This window comes from Callorhinus ursinus, unplaced genomic scaffold (assembly GCF_003265705.2).
Source record: "Callorhinus ursinus isolate GAN/ISIS: 27379988/994484 unplaced genomic scaffold, GSC_fseal_2.0 scaffold49, whole genome shotgun sequence".
Lineage (NCBI taxonomy): Eukaryota > Metazoa > Chordata > Mammalia > Carnivora > Otariidae > Callorhinus > Callorhinus ursinus.
In genome coordinates, this window is record NW_027397111.1 from 2,286,735 (window position 1) to 2,311,121 (window position 24,387).

Sequence of the window (24,387 nt, forward strand, 5' to 3'; positions counted from 1 at the left end):
TGGGTATTTAAGCAAATGAACTGTTAATGACCAGGCAGAGGTGAGCTGCCTCCCAGACCAGCTGGAGCCCAGAGCTGGCAAAGGAGGGCAAGGCAGGAATGAGGAGTGTGGAGAGGAAAGAGACTTCATTTTCTTCGCAGAAACTGGTTTCCCCAGGGAGTCTTGGTTGGCCATGAAGCAAGCCCTCCTTTACCTGCTGCCCGTACCTCAGATCTCACCATCACTTCCATGAGTTACTGCCAGGAAACTCCTGCCCTCCCCTCACCCCCATTCTCTAGCTCCGTCCTTCCTGCCACATAGCAACAAGGAATCTTGTAGGCAGCCCACCCCAGCCGGGAAAGGACAGCAGGGATGCCAGCCAGCTGGTTCAGACTCGTGGATCCTGGGCGCAAGTGGGCTCGATGAAAATACTCGTATTAGCAACCACATCACCCACTGATGATATTTTGGGGAGGTCACCTGTACACCCAGTGCCAAATATGTGCCAAACATTGTTCTTAACCCTTAATTGACAGTTTCATTTCGTCCTCATGCAATTCTGGAAGTAGAGATTGACACGCCCATCTTAGAGAGGAGGAAGCCGAGGCTCAGAGAGATGGACTGACTTGCCCAGAGGTTGAGCTAGAGAGTTGGTACAAAACCCTGTGCAAGATCAGAAGAGAGAGTGAATTTAGTAATTCCAATTTTTCATCACTCACGGCACAATGTAAGGGGAGAAAAGGATACCTGGATGCGGCCTGAGAAGAGAAGGTATTGGCTGAGAACAGGAAGTGGAACCAAGATCAAGGCTTTGTCCCCTTTCAGGTCCATAGAGTCTGATGGACAGGAGGTAAGATGCCAGAGCATCATGCAGGGGGCGCTCTTGTGCCAGCCTCGATTCTATTCTTTACGCTCACTTTGCCCATTCCCAATGGGCCCATCCAAACTCACGTTGGTCAAAGAATATGTTCAAAAATCAAAATAAAACAAAACAAAGATCAGCTCTGTCCTTAGAGTCTGCCACATCTTTGCTGTGTGACCCTGGGCAAATTACTTCACTACTCTGAACCTGTTTTCTCATATGCTAATAGACAAAACAGACCAAACTAAATCAAACACCCTGGGAATCAATGTGATCAAGGAAGCTGATCATTTTTTATTTCCTGGCTCTGACTCTCACCAGCAGGGTAGATTTGGTAAGGTGTTTAATCTCTGTGGCCCTCTGTTTTCTCATCTGCAAAACTGGAATAATCATGCCTACCCAGAAGGATCATTTCAAAGATTAGAGGTGGTGTAAATGAAACACCTGGCACATAATCATTCCACAACAATAGTAACTGTAATTCATCTTTCTCTCCATTGGGTGCATATGGTGCCTGACCCAAAGCCCAGGTCCCACGGTTAGAAGGTCCCGTTCTCTGCTTCTTCTCTTCTAATCTCATCCTTAAGCTCCCCTTGCACATTCTCCAGGAAGGCTTCAGCTGTCCCCTACAGCACTCTATCTCCTCTGAACTCAAGAGTTTCTCCTAGTCAATTAGTGACCAACTATAGTTCATCTTGTATTGTTCCTTTTATCTTTCCTGTATAGTTCATCTTGTATAGTTCATCTTATATAGGTTAACTACTGCTCTGGACCTTATCAGAAGCCTTTAACCAGGTGTGTGGATTTGGACATATAACTTTCCTTCTCTGAACCTGCTTCCTCATGGACAGATGGAGGCTTGGACTGGAGCCTGGTCTTTGGTCTCCAAACCCCAGGACCCCGACCCCAGCCCACACCCTCCCACCTCCCAGCCTTTGTTCAAAGGATCCCCTCTTCCTCAAATGCCCTGACCCCACCTCCACATCCCAGGACCCATTTTTAACGCCACTTCTGCGGTACAGTTTCATTCATCCCCTCTAGGCAGAGGTGATCTCCTCTGTAAAATCCCAGAATCCTTGGTTTTAGCCACAGCCCCACATTGATCTTCCCGGACTCTACTCAGAACTGCCATCCCCTCCTACGGGATCACAGGAGTCTGGGAAGTGTCTCCATGTCTCCTACAGCACAGACACTCTAAGTCTTGCTCAGTAAGTGCCAGGGCACTGCTGAGGAAACCAAAGATGTACTACGCAACCCTTAAAAAGGAGCCTAAACGGCCAAGTCACCACTTCTGCTAAAAGGGAGACAAATCCAGACATAGAGGTCCCTATGTATCACTTTCACATGGACAGAAACCTGCACCTCATCTTTCTTTGTTCTTCCTCCCTGATGTTCTTGCTCTTGCAAGATTATCTTCACTTCATCCCGTTTCTTTTGACACCTGTGCCGGGAGCTCGAGACCAGAGCAAATTCCCTGACGCCGGGAGCTGTATTTTTCTTCTGCTGTAACTGGCATCTGTTCAGGCAGATGAGTGAATATTTATTAGATCTCAGCAGGCTTCAGTCACTTTAATTGTTTTCTAGTGAAATGTGCCCATTGCTAAAACCATACCTTGCTGGCCATTTATCAGGTCAGCTAAGTGAAAGGGGAGCCGCGTGGAGATGGGACTTCAGGCAGGTCCAGGAAATTTTGGCCGCAGAAAGAAGTCACACCAAAGAAAAATGAGTCCCTGGATGGTCATTTGAAACTGATGGATTAAGAGATAAGCACCGGAGTTGTGATCTCGACACACAGAATCACTGGACCAACCATCCTCATAATTAGATGCAAGTGGCAAGCATTTAGTGTATTTTTTTTAACTTTTAAAAAGTGCATGGAGCAAAAGCCATTGGAAATGGTAACTGTCATTCTTCAAAAAAGAGGTTGGGAGAAAAGCTATATTTATTAAGTGCCTAATACATACTAAGCCCTGACATAAACTGGTGGTTTCCAATTTGTTTTTTTTTTTTACAGGGAACCATTTTTTTTTCCACATGGATAATTCCCTGAAATCTCAACATCCAAAAGAGATAGAAGAGGAGCTGCTTTTGTTGAAGCTTGGGTGACACAGCTGAAGCCCACCTACTCCTTTGGTCTCTTCCTACCCAAACCTCCACCAGATTAGCCCTTGAAGTCTTTTTCAAAAATATCAATTATCTCAATCCTGAGCAACTCGTCAATGATGGCATTATTTTCCCATTTTATAGATCAGTTAAGTGAGACTTAAAGAAGTATGGTCACATGGCTGGAAAGTGACGATGAGTCAGGATCGGAACTCTGCACTCCTGATTCCAGCCAGCCCAGTGCTCCTTCCACACCCTCAGGATGCTGCCTGGTTGGAAGAGGAGAGACTGTGATCACAGGGCCCAGGGGAAGGCTGTCCTGGAATCCTCAGGTTAGGGGTCAGGACAAGAGAAAGAAGAGCTGAGAAGCATGGGACATTGGAGAGAGTCAAGTAATAGGTCGTTGGTGTGACCAGGAGGAGGAGGGGAGAGGAGAGGCAGCAGAGATAGGAACCCACTGTGCTTCTGTCCAGCTGACACTCCCTACCTCAGACTCTGCATTTCAGTGCGCCTCCCCTTGTGTGAGAATGCGCCCCTCCAGCTAGCCGTCCTTCTCTTTGCTTGACTGCCCCTCTGCTGTCAGCCCTACCCTATCTCCAGGTGACACAAGCCAACCACCTGCTAGGAACCTGTCCTCACACTCAAAGAGGGGAGCTCTGAACATAGAGCTTCGGCAAGGAGAGGCTGATGCAGCCCCTGGTGGAAAATCACCAATGGTGAAGATGATTCGGTGTCCCGAAACGCCAGTGTGTATGTGGACTTGTTGACTGTGGTGAGACAGAGGTCCAGATGGAACTATCCAGCAGCCCAGCCAGTGGGGATGGAGTAGGGTCTGGTGGATGTCGGTCCCTTGCTAGCCCTCAACGGAGTGCAGGCTCACCTCACTCACCAGGTGGCCCTGATTTCCGTACCAATGAAGTCTCCGCGGGAACAAGACTGGCAACAATCACCCAGTTCCCCAGTACATAACCAGCAGCTCAGCCCACTTTTTGTCATCTCGCCAACCTCCCCATTTTCTTTCTATTCCAGGGCTTCTGGCACATCCATAGGCCCTTTCAGAAAGAAAAAAAAAATAAGAATACACATTCAACACCAATATAGATGTGTCCTAGTGTGGAGGCTTTATGCCAGCAGGCATAGTAGGTTGAACGTTCTCAACTCCTTCTTTGCCAACTTCCAGCCTGAGGTAGTCATCTGACACAACTCTAGGTGTGATAAATACATGGCAGCCCCTTATGAGATTCCTCTTAAAGCTCTCGATTTCCTGACAGGGACACTGCTCCTCCTCTTTACCATTTCATGCCGGATTATGGACGTGGTGGAAAGAGTTTCAGCAGCCACTCTGCCACCATGAAGGCACAGAGAAGAGAACTGCATAGACACCATCCCACATACAGCTGAACTGCTAACCCGCAGTTGCTTGCCTCTAGAGATCTCTTTGTGTGAGAAAACTAAGTTGGTCTGTGTTTAAGTCACTAGAGCTGAATATTTCTGTCACTCAAAGCCAAAAGCATTCCTGACATAGCACGTGAGCTTATATGATCCTCACAACGACCCTTGGAGGTAGGTATCATTATCCCTCTTCTACACATGAGAAAACTAAAGTCACTCATCTTGTAAGCAGTAGAATCAAGATTTGAATTCAAGCCTCTCACATCACGCTCACAAACCTATACTGAATGAACAGGAAGTTAAGATAGTATATCTATTAGACATCATATGTAGTATCTATATTATGTATAACTTCTTATACATATGCTTATATACAATACATACTTTCATATATATATATGCACTTATATATATTTAATTCTACACACACACACACACACACACACACACACACACTCTTTCATCCAATTGCCTAATTTCCTTTGAGCCCATGGTGATAATCCTCTTTATCTTGGGTCTGTGGTGATTTATCTCATAGGTTAACATTGCTCTTAGCCCACTGGATACAAGTAAAAATTATCCTGGATAAAATACAGATGATATGGAAATGCCATGCTTTCTAAATATGAAGGGAAAACAAAGAGCCTAAGTGTGGGAGGCACCATATAAAGCCGAGAGAGCAGTGAATCTGGAGTGGGAAGATACAAGTCATGGTCCAGTTCCATCTGATGCTAATGTGTGGATGCTTCGACAAGGCACTTTCCCTTCCTGCAACTTGGTTTTCCCACCTATAAAATGAAATGAGTGTCTGGTGGGTGTGTGTGTGGGGGGATGATTGTGCGTAAGTGTGTGTGGGGGAGATATCATGTGATATTTAAAATTCTTTTAATGTTGAAAATGGTATGACTAGGACTTTACTATATATATATGAATATACACACACTTGCTTTTATTGCTTGCTTTTATACATATATATATAGTAATATAGGTGTACATATATATCATATAGTATTATATGTATATATAAATACATGGGGGGCGCCTGGGTGGCTTAGTTGTTAAGCGTCTGCCTTCAGCTCAGGTCATGATCCCAGGGTCCTGGGATCGAGCCCCGCATCAGGCTACCTGTTCAGCGGGAAGCCTGCTTTTCCCTCTCCCACTCCTTCTGCTTGTGTTCCCTCTCTCGCTCTCTCTCTCTGTGTCAAATAAATAAATAAAATCTTTAAATAAATAAATAAATAAATAAATAAATGGGAATATATGGCCATTGCCAGTATCCCCACCTTGGCCAGAATTACAGATTCTTTGATGAAGAGGTGGGGATGCATCCAGCTCTCGGGGTAGAGGGTGTGGATGCACACCCATGGGGAGAGACATCAAACAGCAGAGGGCCGTCTCCTCCTCATGAGTCACTTCTCAGAGCTGCCAGGGTCCACCTCTGGCTGCCACACTGAGGCCTCTGGGATGTGACACAGAGACTTACTTGAGTTGGTTCCTAGTATAGACAGCCCACTCTCAGAAGCCAGATCTTCATGACCGCACCCTGCCAGGACCTAGCAGAGCAAGTATTCGCGCAGGGCACCTTTGCTACTTTCTTAGAGGCTGCGTCATCTTTTGAATCTTTTCTTTTTTTTCTTTTTTTCTTTTCTTCTTGCCATGTGTTCCAACGTCCATGCTCCAAGATTTAGAGAAGCAAAGCAGTGACCTCAGTCATCGGCAGGTCAGGGGACCCATCCTCTCCTAACATCATCATCTGGGGGGTGGAATGAGCTTCGGGCGTGACCAAACCTGCATGGACAACCTCCTTCTTCCCTAGACCTCACATACAGCCTCCTGTATCACTAAGCCGCACCAAGAACGAGCCGCTCGCAGAAGCTGCTTGATCTTGGATTACCCTTTCCTGAGATCAGAATGTGCTGGGATTACCAGGATAGATTGAGATTGACATGTGGTGTTTCACTGAATAGCCTCAGGCTCTTGGCTTCCCTTCCCCACTTAAGCTGCCAAAACAAATTCTCACCCCCACATGTCCCAGGTCTGTCTGGCTTTGCTTAAAGTAAAAACATAGAGGCGGAGGAGCTGTTCTGTAGCAGATTTTCTCCATATTCACCAAAGGCTCCCCCAAGAGTTTCTTTCCTTTCTGTCCTAACCAAAGGCTAAGAGCCAAACGGTCATCCCCTTCCTCTGTTAGAGACCCTTCTAGGATCTCCACAGCCTCTCACCTAGGCAGCCAGCCCGTTCCCTCAGCAGACATTCATCAAGCAAATGTATCACTTAACTAAAATGCTAGTGATGCCACACATGGTGCTAGGCCCCGGGGACCCTACAGCGAAAGGGATAATACCACCCCTGCCCTTGGCACGTACACTGCAGCGGTCCCGCTTTCCTCCACCGCAAGGTCATTGCTTTGTCTGCAAAGAAAGAATCATGGAGGAAGGCGCTGCTCGCTGAACCCGCAAGGGGGTCTCCCATTTCAACTTATCTAACAGGTGGTGAAATCTTCTGGGGCGGACTCTGGGCTATAAGGCAATTTCACATATGGTCCGAATGCTCAGTACATGTCTGTGAAATTGGAATCTTTGCTAACATCATCACAGCTGTGAGAAAGATAATACTTGCCCAGTTTTCCGTTAAGATGAGGAGTAGACACTCTCCTATGTGATCAGCGCTGCTGCTGACCATGACTTCTGGCTACTGGCACCAATATTGCTATTACCCACTGCTATTACCACTTCTCCTTCACTGTCAGCAGCTCACAATTCTTGGACTCTGAATGCCAAGCCCTGTGTTCATATTTTACATGCATTAATTCCTTTAGACAGCACAAGAACCCTATCAGTTAGAGTCTGTGTCCCATTTGTAGATGAGATAATTAAGGGACAGTGACATAGCTGGAAGTGACAAAATCAGGCTCCAGACCCAGGCAGCCTGACCTCAAAGTCCACGTCCTTAAACATTTTCTACTTCCTCTCTAGATCTGTTTTGGTGCCCAAAGCTGTACAATTCCAAAGCCCACTTCTAACCATGGGATGTGTAAGCACTCTGGCACCCCGGGAACCGGTCCATGAGACTGGCAGGTGTTTGGAGCTGAGCCTGAGGCTGGTGTGGCTTGGGGATCACCCTACACCTTGTGGCCAGGAACATTCCAGAACAAGGATGAGGTGAGCATGAATGTTAGGCTGCGGAAATGACAAGGAGGGTGAAGGATCCCTGAGAGAGCAGAGACCCACAGTAAGCCTCAGATCCCTGAGTTCAAGGGGCAGCCCACACTTCCCCTGATGGCAGCAGCATCTGCACTGAAGCATTACTCCGGCCACACTCAGGACAAGCTAGCAAGTCCTCTACCTTTCAGGCCAGGAGGGGCTGACAACAGAAATCGGGGCCAGATCCTTGCTCTACACCTCCATCCTCTTCTTCAGGTCACACTTTGCACCAAACATTCATCCTACAGTGGCCCCCTGAACCTGATGCCCCTAGAGGGTCCTCACTGAGTCAGTCCACTCCCCAAGCCCTTAATGCCCTCATTCCCTATCAACAAATGGCCCGAGACAGGGTGAAAGCAGTGACTCATGTCAGGTCCGGAAACTCCATCCCCTCTGCTCCACTTGCAAGACTCCTGCACATCCTCCATCATCTACATGGTCACCTCCCCTGTGAAACCTTCCCCTACTTGGGACCCCATCACTCTGTACATCTCGCTCTTAGGGCAACAATCAAGCTGTTTGACTATCTTGTAGGGCTCCCTCCGCTTCTGGACCAGGCTTGTGGAGACCAGGAACTCAGCTTGTTCTTCTCTGCATCCCCCACAGTGCCTGGACCAGCGCCTGCCTCAGAGGAGGGGCTCAGTAAATGTAGAAGGAGAGAGCGAAGGAAGGAGGGAAAGAAGAAAGTCAAGAGGGAAGGAAGGAAGGGAGGAGGGAAGGAAGGAAGGAAGGAAGGAAGGAAGGAAGGAAGGAAGGAAGGAAGGAAGGAAGGAAGGATGCAAAGGAAGGAAGGAAGGAAGGAAGGGAAGGGGAATCACACAAACTTCAGTTTCCAATAGAGTGCAGAGGAATCTGGTCTTGACCTTGTGTTCTTTACCAGAGACTTATAAGCAGAAGGAAACCGATCTCTCGGGACTTCTAACCAAGCAGGGAGCCAAAGGAAGGCACTGGAACAAAAAAGAAAGGAGGTGGCTGGTGGAGGAAAAGGACATGGAATTTTAAGTTCCAGAACTTACATTCCATTTCTCATAGTTTTTACTTTTACCTCCATAGATTTGCCTTTTGACCTCCCTGCACCTCAGCTTCCCTCTTTACTAAATGGGAATATTGTCATCTCCTTCCAGGGAGCCTTGTGAAGACGTTAAGTAAAAACCCCAACACCTGCAAGGGTTCTGCAGCTGGGAGCATGCCCTGCGGACGTCATTTCTTACTCCAATCAGAGTGTCTACACTGATCCGTGCTGCTCGGGCTTTCTTCTTGCCCACGGCACATGGATCACCACGCTGCCAAGGCAGTGCGGTCGGGGGGGCCCACCAGCCTTCTCCAGCGCAGCCTCCCCCCTGCCTCCCCACCGTGGCCTCGACCGAGGAAGCCCACCCAGGATGCGTTTTGCGTGGCGTCTGGCGAGCATCTCAGCTGACTGAGCCGGAGAAGGAAGGAAGGAGGAAGAGATGCTGCCGCCGAGGCACAAGCCTCCCGTGGGGCGAGCCACTCTAGACTAGCTCTTCCTGAGCTCTGCAGAGGCCTGGCCACGAAGGAAAATGCCGGAAAAATGCCGGCTAATTTCAGACGCTCCACGTTGGTGGGCCAACAGCCCAGGGAGAATGAGCAATTATGATTTTCATCTAAGCAACATATGCTGTTTGCTGGCCTCTTTCGAACAGCTGTAGGTTAGATGCTGTTAAGATTAGTCTCCTTCTCTCCTCCATATTTCAGAATTCAAATTAAACTAAAATAACAGCACCTGCTGAACAAAAACCCCATTGGAAATGTGTCCTCGTACACAATTACTGCAGGGAGGCTGGTCACCATTGTTACCCGCCTATTCTTCCTGAATGGGAACGACAGCGAAGTTCCAGGCAGCTGCAGCCATTCAATTGTATAACTGGAGCTGGCCCTGAGCCAACCCTCAAGAACTCAAGTGGCACCAAAAGATACTATATTGATTTGCAATCGAACATAATAGGCCATCAGCTTAATTATTACTGAAGTGACAAGGTTCTGGGTATTTCATATTTATATTTCAGGGCCTGTGAAGGATGAATGTAAATCTTTTAAATGCACGGATTTGCATATCTTCAGAAGGGTTGAGTGCTCTTATTACATTCATAGCCTTTGAAAGACCAAAAGGACTGGCTATTGAACTCAGGTTGCCAGATCCCACCGGCATTTGCTTGGATGAAGAGACAAAAGGCATAAAATGGAAATTGCTTTTAGTCCAAAAAAAAAAAAAAAGGCCAAAAAAAAAAAAAACCCACTACTCAACTGCATCAAGCTCAGACCTCTTTGGGGGCCTTTGAAAGGAGACTGGTGATATAGGTCTTATTGGGACAGAGGCATTTGGAAATTGAGAAATGAAGCCAGTGACACCTTGGATCCGTGAGGCCTCCCTCTGCTCTCTGCTTCCAGGCTGTTCCTGGCTCCTACAGGTCAGGAGACTGGAGGACTGCTAAGACGTAGGCAAGGGAGAGGTGGGAAGACATAGAAGTTCACTCTCCAAGTGTCCAGCCACATCGGAGCCATCTGAGATCAACGATGAGAAGAGAGATGGTCTCCTCATCATCCCATCCTCATCATCAACCCTCCTTTCCACGCCCTTTCTAATGGGAAGAAATTCTAGAGCCATTCCAGATTTCTCCCTATCCCTCACTCTCTCGATCAAATGTCATTGAATTTTCTGCCTTCTAAGTCCCCCTTGATTTTTGCTCTCTGTCCCCTTTCAAACCTACTAACTCTGCCTTCTGTCAGGTGTCAAGAGAAAGCATGGACCCTGAGGTTGTCCTATTGCCTCATGATGCTAACTGTCTTACTGAATCTCACCTGGTCCATACTCCATCCGGCCATCAGAGGACCCTTCTGAGCATGCTGGGAGTGTATGGAGCTTCTACCTATGGCCCACACTGGTACCCACAGGATCCAGTTCACCTCCTCGCAGTCAGGCTTCATCCTCCCACCAGCCAAGGATTCCCTAGGCACACCCTTCCACCCTCTACACACATGGAGTTTTGGTGCTCTGTGCCTGGATGCCTTCTTGTCCTTGTCAGTGGAGGTAAGAGTAAACAATCATCTTCCAAGAGTCACTTGAAATCATCCTACCGTATCTGGGCCCTCTCATCAGCAAACCCACTTGACTTCGTTCATCTCCGTGTTATAAAACTGATCACATTGTTTTACATACCTGCTTACATGCCTGCTGCCTCCACTCAGAGGACCTCACAGTTGGAAAACGTGCCTCTAAATCCCTTCATCCCCAGGACGTAGGTCAGGACCTGGGATATAGAACATGCTCAGCAACTGTAGGTGCTTTCGCCCCTAAGGAACATTAAGCATTCATTGACCATCTCTTTAATGTGACCCTTGTTCCAGGCACCGAAGCAAAATAACCCTTGCCATATGGGAACCCAAGGCCCAAGACAAGGATACTGCTGTCAACATAGCTGGGTCTGTCTATGTGGATGATCAAAGGAATGGGTTAGGCATCAAGTGTTCCTAAAACACAGAGAAACAGATTTGTGGCCTAGAGTGTTCAGGAGAAAACAGAACAAGAACTGAATCTGAAATCCTATCATTTAAGAGGTAGCAGGGCTATTTGAATTCACCTACTCTGATCTCCACATATTATTGATGAGCACATTGAGAAACAAAAAGCTGAGGTTTACAAGTTTGTAAGAGTAGAAAAGTTAAATCCATGTTCCTTTCCATTATGCATTATGGGATGAGTAGGACTTAATTAGACATGGAGTAGGGAGAATATTCCAGATGATGGCTATAGTCACCCCCACCATGCTCAGTAATGTCAGTGTCCCCACCATTGCCATCATCCCCACTCCCAATGCTGCTCTGTCACCACCATCGCCAGTGTCTCCCTGACAGTGTGCCAGCCCCACTCCTGCCATCATTCCCACCACCATCATCCATACTGGAGAGGCCTCTGGGTTGAGGACAAAGTGGAAAGAGAAGGAGTTTTGTTCTTGTTTCCACCATCTTTGCTGCTTTTATTCTCGCCTCTTCTCTACTCCCTATTCCTGCATCATCAAGATGTCCTTTCACATCTTGGGCTCTGGCATGGCCAAGAGAGATAATGTCCCCACCCCAGGAAGCATTTTCATTCTCTTGAACTGAAAAGCTGTTTCCAAGGAGCTAGATCAAAGAGGATACACAAAAGGAAAAAAAATGTTAGAAAAGAAGAGGGAGGGCATTACAAAATTTGGGAAACAGAATTCTCTATACAAAGGTAATAGGGCAATAAGAATTAAGATCTAATAATTCTTGAAGGCAGAGGGACTTTGAAGAGAGAGGTGACCCAATCAAGAAACCTTGAGATGTTCTTCAGGACAGAGTGGAGTCCCTCTCTGACTTTTGAGGTCCCGACTCACAGTCTGGCCCCCCATTGTTATTTCTAACTTCTGCCTTTTAGGAGATCCCATTTAGACTCACTTCCTTGGTTTAGGCCCTTTGGGAAGCTCCTAGCCCCTCCATCAGAATCACCCAGGAGAGCATTCCCAGGCTGGAAAAGACTCAGTCCTGGAGTCCCAGGCGGCAGTATCCCTGTGCCGGCCACCCCTGCTGGCTGAGCACAAAGGAAAGTATTATCCCGCGAGGAGAAGAGGAGCTGCGGAGGACACCTGCTCAGGCAATTCTGTGATAAAAGGAAGTGAGGATGGAAATTGGACAATTGTTACTAAGTAGCTGAGGACCCAGCTGAGTGGGGTTTTCTTTAATAAGGATGATAGAAGCCAGCTTTAAAGATAGATGAAGATTTTCCAGAATCTAGGGTTTCACTGAGAAGAACAGGAGAGGAAGGTAAAACTCAGGAAACACATCGCTTCCCATCCCTGTGAAGAGGAAGGGGTGGGATGAGGTTCTTTCATACAGACTTCAGAAGTATTTCGCATGAGCCACTCTATCCCCAGCCCTTCTAGTAAAGGCATATTCTCTGTGAGCACCTGCAAGGGAAGCAGTGATCCCTAAGACTTAGTGAGGGTCAGTAAGAACTGACCGCGAAGGGCAAGACTCACTTCCTTCTTTCACTGCCTCCTAGGCTGGTAGATTACGGAAACATAGGAGAACAAGTTTATCTGGATTACAGCGAAACATCTGACAAAGTCTTTTTATCTTCTTAGAAACGATGGAGGCAATTAGGTGGATTGAGCACTAGCCCGTACCTACAATTGATTGAGTGCTTACCGTAGGCCAAGTACCGTAGTGGGATTTCCATACAACGTACGGAATCACTTCATTGCCCTTTTACAGATGAGGAACATGGGGCTCAGAGAGGTTTGGTAAACACAGGGCAGCCTGTGCCACCCTATTCTACAGTGTGGGTGGCTACCCTCCCATACCGTGCACACTCTTCCGCTGGGACGTGGAGAGACACCAAAAGAAACCCTCCTGGTCACAGTCACAGACTGTTCGAACTCCGCACACTCCCGTGGGCATGCCTATGTGCACACATACTCTACAAGTTGTAAGAGGCTTCCACACTGTGATCCCCTATAGATAGTCTTGCCTATTTTTATCTCCTGTCTCCAACTGATGGGTAGAGCTCTTCTCACTCTACTGCTGAAGTTGGGGCAATTCATTATCTCCTATCTCAGAAATCGGTGTTGATCATCTGGGATAGCACTCGGAAGTCCAGTGGGCTAAGCAGTGTCCCAAGGGTAGGGCCATGATGGACCAGCTCTGCTGCCCAGAAAGCACTAAGGGCCAGCCCCTCCGCAGGCCGCTGTCCCGGGGCGCTGGTGAGGAAGGCCAGAAGACCCCGAGGGATCTGCAGGCCAGGTCTGCGTTCAGATGCCCAGCCCGGCCCTGCCTTAGCAGTGTGACCTCAGCAGTCCCTGAACTTCTCCAAAACCCCGTGCACCTTCTAATAAGATGAGGCTGGAAATCCCCTTTGCATACCATCGCTCCAGTGATCAGAAAGCCCAGAGCACAGAGCCGGCACTAAGTGCCCGTGCCTGACCAAGAGCCAGCTCCAGCCCCTTCTGCCACGTCCCCATGCTGCCACCTTCTGATGCCAAAGCCATCTCCATGGCAAGCTGCACTGCACCCTGTCAGCAGCCCCCAGGGAAAAGGAGGTGGCAGAGAGTCGGGCGGGGGGGAGGGGTTGAGACCCTCAGCTGCTCCTGGAGAAGCAGGGCTGACAAGGCGAGGATTGTTTTTCTCCCCTGGTGTGAAGCATGTTGACTTGCTGTTGATAGATGGTGGGATGATATTAATTAAAATGCAGGCAGGTGTGAGGGCGCCTCTTGGAGCTGCACTCTCTTTGGGGGGTGGGAGGGCGAGGAGGGGAAGGCATCAGGTCTCTGTTTTATAGCCATAGTGGCAAGAGTGTCCTCTTACCCCCTCCTTCCCTTCTGAGATCAGGTGCGACTTGGGTCACTGGGAGAGGCAGGTCACAGAGCACGGGGCTCCAGCTGGAGCACAGCTACACCCTCCCATCCTGATGGGTGCGGGGAGGGAAGGGGCACAGCCTCTTACCGACTTTCCTTTTTGCCAAAACTTCTGAAAAGGTTCTGCCTTTGGAGAAACTGCTTGAGGGAACACTTGCCTTCTACCACTCTCCGCCAGCTCTACCTCTGGCTCTAGGAGGCAGGGCTGGGGTACAAGGGGCTCCCTGAGAGGCAAGAGTCTGATGAGCTAGGGCAGAGCCCACAGGGGAGAGCTGAGGTGCCAGTCTCTACAGCACAGGGGCTAGGTCCAGCGATGCGGGGGCTAGATCTCAAAGCTGGGAGACCATTCGAGCGATCAGAGCAAGGACTGAGCAGAACAAGAATGCTGAGTGCAGAGTGGTGGCTCCACACAGCCATGGAGCGTGCCCAGCTCGGCTCCAAGGTCGCTCAGTGCCTCTCTCCTTGGGTCCCTCGTGCCTTGGCCAAGTGGGACTGCAGGAGGACACAAAGGAGCTTCTCTTTGATTTCCAATTCCTCCTTCTCGCCTCTTCCTACAAGAATGAGAAATGGCTCCTAGGACTCCTAGTTCTGAGGTGCTAATGTTGGAGATGGTAGAAATTATTGAGGATCTTAGCGGTCACCTGATTGAAATGGTAGAATTGAGGTTCCAACACTTACCTCGTTTCTTCAAGCTAGAGTCCTGAGCCACTCCATTTCCTTACATTTTATTTGGATAGGAGCCAGGGAAACTTCCCAAGAATAAGTCCAACCCCCTCCCCCCCATTGCCCTAGGTCTGCCAAGCACTCAGCAAAAAAAAGAGGAAACTCTACCTGCGGAAGGAGAGCCGAGCAAATAAGGAGGCAAGCTGGAGGCCCAGGACTTGTTACTATCTGAGTTTAACACTCTAGCCACAGAGTTTAATCTTCAACTTCCCGGGGCATTGTTAATTTATCTGTAGAAAGGAAGAAATGAGATTAGGAAATTTTCCTCCTGTCTGCCTGCCTGCCTTCCCATTTTTTTCTCCCCCTCCCCCAGCTCCAGGGAGAATAGGACAATCTGCATTTTGGGTTCTTAAATATGTGTCATCATTTCTCCACCATCTGACCTGTAAATAACAACTTTAATGAGGATTGTTGGGACACATTCCCCAGGGATGGCAATGAATTATAATGTAAATCGAATGAAGCTCTCCTATAAGCCTAAGAGCTACAACTGTTAACAAAGAGGATTATTTGGGAAGTGTTGAAGAAAAGACAAGATGCAGCCTTAAAGAAATCGCTGTAGATTCAAAAGTCCTCTCTTACCTGTCCCATTTCACCTAGCAACAAACTTCATCTCGAGGGATCCAAATTTCCAGTCACACATCAGGGGGTCCCATATCAGTGGACTATGATCAAGAATGTTATCCCAAACTATGTTTCTGGAAAGAAAGTCAATGCAAACAAGCCGAATGACGTTTCCAAATTGGATTTTTTTTTAAAGATTTTATTTATTTAATTGACAGAGAGAGGGAGCAAGCACAAGCAGGGGGAGCGGCAGAGAGAGATGGAGAAGCAGACTCCCTGCCAAGCAGGGAGCCCGATGTGGGGCCCAATGCGAGGCCTTGATCCCTGGCTGAAGGCAGACGCCCAACAGACTGAGCTACCCAGGTGCCCCTCCAAATAGGATTTTAAACTTGATCTTTCGTTGGGAGATCCTGCTATCTCTTTTGTTCATTTCCACCTCCCAGATCAGATTTTATCACTGTATTCTAACTAACTAATAGAATTAAACTGGACAAAACAAGGAAAGGCCCGTAATTTCTTGACCATGAAAGTTCTGAAAACAGAAAGTTTTTGTTTTGTTTTGTTGTTGTTTTTATAGCTCCTCTGGTAGCAAAACCTAACCTGGTCCAGGACAAGCTAGTTATCTTTATTTATCCCCTTTAGAGTTAGCATCCATATATTTGTACGTGTTTAATCATGATATGCTGCCTCAGTCCCTGTAGGAAGTGTTATGTAACACATGGTATATGTCCTTTATTAACTTTCTAAAATAATTTTTTTAAAGGGATTCTGAGTATATTTGGTCCTAAAGTTTTGAGAAAAGGGATTGTGGATTTGGACTATTGTTATCTTCAGAGGCAGATAAGCAGTGAGTTTCTGAGCAACAATGAACAACAAAGCAAAGTATCACTTTCACTAAAGAACATCAGACTAATATGGCTTTTGGTAGATTGCAAAAGGCTTTCACTCTTGTGTTTTCAACAATTCATTTAATAAGAAAATCAGTAACCATCCATTTCAGATGACAAGATATTCTCTCTTCCTAGAACTAAATGAAAAGAAGTGAACTTCCCTATGCATATGGTAATTAAAATTTTGTAGTGGCTGTTGGAACAAATAAAAATACAAATATGAGTAATGGAATTGGAGACATGGTCTTGTTTTGAGTTGTCTTGGAAAACTAACAGGAAAGCTAAAAATTTGCATTCATCCTTGGCAGGAACTTTTAGAGAAGGAATCCAAGGACAGACAAGGTCAGCTGCTGAGCCATGAAGGAGAGAAGAGGTTCAGGTAAGTACACCTGAACTTGGGTCAGGCATGTGCAGGAGCAGTCAGGCTCGGGGCTAGAGTGGTTTTCTTCTGAGACTAGAGGCATGATTTGAGCTCACTTCAGTTTTCCCATCCAGTCCCCATTACAGTTGTGCTCTCAGCTGTAATACAGTGATCCAGAATTTTGTGTATTTTACTCATTCTCCATGGCCTCCCAAGAGTATACCACATTCTTCCCACGTATACTTCACTACTCTCAAAATTAATAAATGAAAGAAATATCATAGGCATATACAAAGATTCACTGGTTCACACATAAGGAGATCCTTTTTACAAATCAGAACTAATACTTGCCCTTTGAAATAAATACATTCTATTAATCAAGAAGGAACTTTCAAATATCTATAATCAGGGAGTCTGGGTGGCTCAGTCGGTTAAGCGTCTGACCCTTGATTTTGGCTCAGGTCATGATCTCAAGGTTGTGAGATGGAGCCCCACGTCAGGCTCTGCACTGGACATGGAGCCTGTTTGAGATTCTCTCTCTCCCTCTTCCTTTGTCCCTCCCCCTCCCCCACTCTTCACCCCTACTCTTGCATGTGCACATGTGCTGGCTGCTCTATCTTTATCTTAAAAAATAAAATAAAATATCTATAATCTATGTTCTCATTGAGATTTAAGAGATTATCTATCCAAAAAGCATTATCTGAGATCAGAAAAGAGTTTCTAGATGAAAAATATGGTTTTTGAACATAACAACAGCAACAACAACAATACACAGCAAATCAGTGGATAGTTGTTTAAATATTGCAGAAAATTAAGTTGTCATTGAATAGAGAAATTATCCCAGAATTCAGAAGTTAAAACAGATGGAAATATGGAGAAAATGATGATAGAAGCAAAAGATAGAGAAACAATTGTTGAATCTTCAAACATTTTTGAAACCTAATCCCCAATGTGATGGTGTGTTTATTTATATGCCAGGCCTTATGGAAGACACTAGAGAGCCAGTCCTGTCCTCATGGCTGGTAAAGTTTATGGATGTGTGGGGTAGGGGAAAATCAATAGATAATTCTTACATGTTTCATTGTGATAAATAAAAATTCAATATGCTTTAAGGGAAAAAAAACAAACAGGTAATCATTATTAGAATAAAACAGAGTGGGTGGTTTCCTAATCAACAGAAAATTTAAAAAAGAAACATAATAATATGTAAAAACAGCTGCCTACCTACTGTTCATAGGTAATGTTCTAAAACTAAGTTGATCTAGGGGCGTCTGGGTGGCTCAGTCGGCCACGCATCTGCCTTCTGCTCAGGTCATGGTCCTGGGGTTCTGGGGTCAAGTCCCATATCAGGCTCCCTGCCCAGTGGGGAGTCTGCTTCTCCCTCTCCCTCTGCCCCTCCCCCTGCTCACACACTCTGTCAAATAAATAAATAAATCTTAAGAAAAAAAGACAAGTGAAGGCAGAAAAAGAGAGGGGAAAAGAAACAAAGAACAAGTATAATGAACAGAAACGATTACAAACATAAGAGACATTGATCCGACCATATCAATAATTCAATAATCACTTCAAATGTGAATGGTCATAAATTAAAAGACAGAGGTTGTTAGAGTAAATTTGAAAACAGGACCTAACAGTATGTTGTTTATAAGAAACCCACTTTAAATGTAAATACTCAGGTAGGTTGCAATTAAAAAGATGAAGAAAGGTATACCATGCTAATAACTGATCAAAACAAAGCTAGAGTAGCTCTATTTTTTTTTAAAGATTTTATTTACTTGTTTGACAGAGAGAGAGCACAAGCAGGGGGAGAAGCAGGCAGAGGAGGAGAGAGAATCAGGCCCAATGTGGGGCTCGATCCCAGGACGCTACGATGATGACCTGAGCCAAAGGCAGATGCTTAACCAACTGAGCCACCCAGGCACCCCTAGAGTAGCTCTATTAATTAGAGGCAAAGCAGATTTCAGAACAAGGAAAATTATCAGGGATAAGAAAAAGCATTACATAATAATAAAGGGGCCAACTCTTCAAACAGATACAACTATTCTTAACATGTATGCACCGAACAACAGAGCATCAAAATGATGGTCTGATCATTTTGTAAACAAATGATGGAACAGCAAAAAGAAATACACTGATCTACTACTATAGTTGAAGACTTCAACACCCACCTTCTGAGAATTGCTAAATCAAGCAGTTAAAAAATCAGTAAGGATGTAGTCGACCTAAAAGTGCTATTAATCAACCTGTTATAGTTGACACCTAGAAAATATTCCATTCAGCAACAAACACATTCTTCTCAAGCTGATCTGTAACATTCACTAAGGTAGACCACCTTTATAAGTTCTCAGATTACAATAGAATTAAACTAGAAATCAATGACAGATCAATAGCTGGAAAACTTCCAAACATTTAGGGATCAAAATAACATACTTCTGAATAATATAATTCAGAATAACTTCTGAGTCAAAGAAGAGGTCTCAAGAGAAATGTAAAAAATATTCTGAACTAAATGACAAGGAAAATTCAACTTAACAAAATATGTGTTATGTAGTGAAAACAGTGCTTGGAGGGTGATTTATAGAATTAAATCCATATATTAGAAAATAAGAATGATCTAAAATCAATTTTCTAAGCTTCCACTTTAGGAAACAAGATAAAAAGAGCAATTTAAGCCTAAAGCAAGGAGAAGAATAAGAATAATAACAACTGGAGGAGAATGCAATAAAATTGAAAACAGCAGAACAATAGAGAAAATCAACAAACCCAAAGATCAATAAAACTGAAAAACCTCTAGCTAGAATAACCAAGTTAAAAAGAGGGAGAAGGAGAAGACGCAATTACTAATATCAAAAGTGAAAGAGAATTTATCACTACTGACACCATGGACGATAAAAAGATAATAAAGGAATACTATGAACAACTCTATGACCACAAATCTGATAACTTATGTGAAATGGAATAATTCCTTGGAAAATGCAAACTACAAAAACTCACACAAAGAGAAATAGATCACCAGGCTCCATCTACTAAGGAATTGAATGAATAAGTAATAAACTTCCAAAAGTGAAGGCATCAAACTCAGATTGTTTCACAGGTGAATTCTGCTAATCATTTAAGGAAGAAATGATACCAATTCTTCATAATCTCTTTGAGAAAGTAGAAGTAGACAGATTACTTTACCACTCATTCCATGAGGCCAGCATTATCTTAATACTTAAACCAGTCAAAGACATAAGAAAGAAAACAACAGACCAATATCTCTCATAAACATAGATGCAAAACTCCTCAACAATATATTAGCAAATCAAATCCAACATTGTATACAAAGACTTATACACCATGACTAAGTGGGATTTATTCCAGGTGCAAGGCTGAGGCAACATTTGACAATCAATCAACATAACACACCGCATCAACAGGCTCAAAAAGAAAATCATATAATCATATCAATTGATGCAAAAAAATAATTTGACAAATTCTAGTTCCCAGTCATAATAAAAAAACAAGCAGACAAAGAAACAAAAAACCTCTGAGCATACTCGGACTAGAAGGGAAGGAAATTCCTCAACTTGATAAGGAACATCCAGTGACATCAAGTGACAAAACCTTATAGGTGACATCATACTTAGTGGTGAGCATCTGGAAGGTTTTCCCCTAAGATCAGGAACAAGGCAAGATTGTCTCCTGCACACAAATATTTATAGTAGTTTCATTCATAATCACCAAAAACTGGAAGTTACTAAGTTGTCCTTCAATCAGTAAATGGATAGACAAGCTGTGGCACATACATGGGTAGAATATGACTCAGCAATAAAAGGAAATGAGTTTTTAATCCATGAAAAGACATGGATGAAATCTAAAGTTATATTGATAAGCAAAGGAAGCCAGCCTGAGAAGACTATATACTGTATTACTCCAGCTATGTGAATGGAAGAAATAAAAATAAAACTGTAGCATTGGTTAAAAGGACAGCACTTGCCAAGGAGAGGGGCAAAGAGGTAAGATTGGGGGCACCTGGGTGGCTCAGTCATTAAGCGTCTGCCATCAACTCAGGTCATGATCCCAGGGTCCTGGGATCGAGCCCCACATCGGGCTCCCTGCTCCGCGGGAAGCCTGCTTCTCCCTCTCCTACTCCCCCTGCTTGTGTTCCCTCTCTCACTGTGTCTCTCTCTGTCAAATAAATAAAATCTTAAAAAAAAAAAAAAGAGGTAAGATTGGATAAGAGAAGCACAGGATATATTTTAGGGCAATGAAATTATTGTGTATGATACTATAATTGTGCATATCTGAAACTATGCATTTGTCAAAACCCATAGAACCTTACAGTACAAAGAGTGAATCTTAATGTATGCAAACTAAAAAATCACTTAGGAGGTTGGGGGATCCCAGGAGCAAGGAAGAATGTAATAGTACAATTTGTTTTACAAATCTATGAAACGACTTCAGTGAAGGGGACAGGGAGAAAATATCCTGACCTAAGTAACTTTAGAAATAGAGTGAAGTCTGTAAGACTACAGACAAAAGAAACCATATATAGCATTGTACTCTAGTCAATAAAATTCTTTTCCTTGGTGTATGGGTTAACAATTCTGGCACTATTATACATACATAGTAGAAGTGAACAATTAAGTAATGGATGGCAGGTGGTAGGACCCAACTTTCTGAATGTTGTAGTTTATAGATAAGCAAGGGAAGGAAGCAAGAATCTTTCAAGTGATAATGGATTATAGCTGGAGACATCGGGATGAATGCATATTTACACATAGAAGTGTTATAGATATATGCATATGCATAGGTTATTATACACATATGTATTATGTTGCTGTGTCAGCTGAGAGGGCCTAGAAGCAATGACATCTAGTAGCAACAAGCATTTCTATTACCCAAATCTTAGCATCTAATACCATTAGTAATGAAAGGAATCAGGGCTGTTTGGATAAATGGCTGGTTCTAGGACTGAGACGGGAAACATACAAGATGAGCTTGGAGCATTTTGTTGTACCAGGAGAGTCTGAGAAATCATCAGAGCCAAAAAGAGCTGAAGGAGATGTGATGATTAGGTATAATGTGGTGTCCTGGATGGGATTCTAAAATGGAATTCAGGGGTGCCTGGGTGGCTCAGTTGGTTAAGCGGCCAATTCTTGATTTCAGCTCAGGTCATAATCTCAGGGATCCAGGACTGACTCCCCCCCCACCCCCGGTTGGCTCCACACTCAGTGCGGAGTCTGCAGGAGATTGTCTCTCCGCTCCCTCTGCCCCTCCCCCACCTCTCTAAAATAAATAAATTTTTTAAAAAAGGACATGAGGTAAAAACTAAGGAAATGTGAATGAAGTTTGAACTTTAGTTAATAATAATGCATCAGTATTGGTTCATTAATCATAACAAATATACCACACAAAAGTAAGGTGTTAGTAAAAGGGAAACTGAGTGTGGGGTAAATGGGAACTCTCTGCACTATCGTAGCAATTTTTCTTAAATCTAAAACTGTTATTAAAAATAAAGCTTATTAAAATAAAGCAGATAAATCATTGAGGTAGAAATTGAGACTCCTGAAGCCAGTAGTTTCTCAGGCAAGGTCTATCAAACTTTAAAGACCAAAGTATTTCTCTGTTTTAAACATGTTATTTTCATACTAAAAATAGACTATTGCAAATATATGACTTTTCTCCAAAGCACTGAAAAATACAGAAAACCTCTCAATTCATTTTATGAAGCTAGCATAAACTTAGTGACAGGTATTTGACAAAAATAGTACATACACCACAAATATATAACCATATAATCTTATGTATGACTACAGCCAAAAAAAAACCCTATAAAACATTAAGAAAATGAATGCATTGGGATTTTAAAAATAATAAATCACAGCCATTCAACACAGATTTGATAAGCTTAAGGAGTGATCAGGTAAATTCTAATTGGGAATTCAAAAATATTTGGAATAACAAAGCCAATCAATACTGACATACTAATAAATCAACAATTCAAAGCCATATAATCATATCAACAGTCGTTAAAAAGCATCTGATGAAATTCAACAACCATTTCCACTTTTAAAAATTTTGCCCAGTAAGAAAAAAATAAAGGTCCTTCATATGCAAAGAAACATCCTACCTGAAACCAAGAGCTGGCTTCTAGCATGACAGTAGGAAAATACTAGAGTCAGTCTGGTCAAAGGATGTGATATCTATACTTACTATCATCTCTATAATTAAATATCATGCAGCAACTGAATAATCCAATCAGAAAATATTGGAAAATACAAAGCTATATTGATACCCTCCTTATGTACATGATTTTTTAATGTGATCCAAAAATCAAATCATTAATCTTTCAGCTTAGGGATGGATTGGTGGCTGGACACTATTCGAATGAGAATCATAGATCACCAGTAGTCTTGTTCATTTCAGAAAGGAACATCAGTAATTTCGAACAGTCTTCTCATTCTCTGCTAATTCACGTAAATGATCTACATTTCACATTATTTGCTAGAATCATAGTTTCTGTGTCCAGGTACATAAATTCAGTGCATAAATATATTGGATTGGTTAATAGTGGCACATATCATTTCCCACTTGAAATGAAGAAAATTATTTCCTCTATATTTGTAGGCATTTGAAGAGTTAATCTTATTTAATTGGCCATATATTAAATGTCAAGGGAGGGAGGGAGAGGGCAGAAGATGAGGGCTCGGAAATGAAAGGGTTATATATAGCAGGGTTTCAGCTTCAGATGGTCCCAGTGCATTGACTACAACAAAACCTAAATACTCGTTTTGGAGGCCAGCAAAGAGAGGCTTGGAGCCAGGGAGATGGACAATGAGAAAAATGGCAACTACAGAAGAACTCCAGAAAAGTGAAGGAACTCTAAGGGTAGTTCAGGAGCGTTTTACCACTTTGTTTCTCCGTTAAACAGCAATGAAAATATACATTAGTCATCAATGATTCTGGAGTTGGATTTGTCTTTACTCAGGTTTGCTGATATGAAGACATGCTGAGCTTGCCCTCTCAAAGGGTGGCAAGTAGCAAGATTTGGGAAATAAGCAAAATAAAAAAAAAACATAGTAAATATTCACTGAGAGCTTACAATTTGATGGGCACTGTTATACTGTGTGTGTGTGAGAGAGAGATAGATCCCTTACAACAACTGAATTATTTCCCTCATTTTACAGATTTGGAAACCACATCCAGATACTTAAATAATTAGCCCAAAATAATGATGACTAGTAAGTAACAGAGACAGTATTTGAACCTAGACTGTCTGGCTTCAGAGTCCACAACTTCAGCCATTTTAATCTCAATTTATTGTTCTTTCTCTCTCCCATTGTTAAAATTTGAAAATAATTTAAGAATGAAATACAGTGTGAAGTAAATCCCCCAGAATTAGAATGGAAGCTAGGGAAAGTTTAATGGTCAGCTGAGTCTGTGAAAGACAATACTTACTTTAAAAAGAGAATGATGATTTTACATTTTATTAGAACCATATTTTCCCCCCCAAAATTCCCCTGCTCCAAAAGGGTCCCCATATTAGGATATGTGTCAAAACAATGATTCAACCAAAATAAGTCCCATAAATATTATGAAGGAGGAAACAAAATGAATGTTACAAATGATTAAGGCTGTCTACCTAGGGAAAAAAAATGGGAATCACTTGAAAAAGAGAATTAATAAAAGCACTTCATAGTTTGCAGTTACCAAAGTCACTTAAAAATCATTAGTTTCTCTCTACAGGAGAAATAGCTATGTGGAAATACATTTTCAAATCAGATTAACAAAGGCAACAAAACTGTAAAACAACAAGGACTAATCTTAATAAGAAATATGACAGCTCTATCTAAGAAATATTACAAACTTAACTTAGGGACATAAAAGATGTTAATAAATCAGGAGGCATTCCATGCTTCTGGATTAGAAGCTT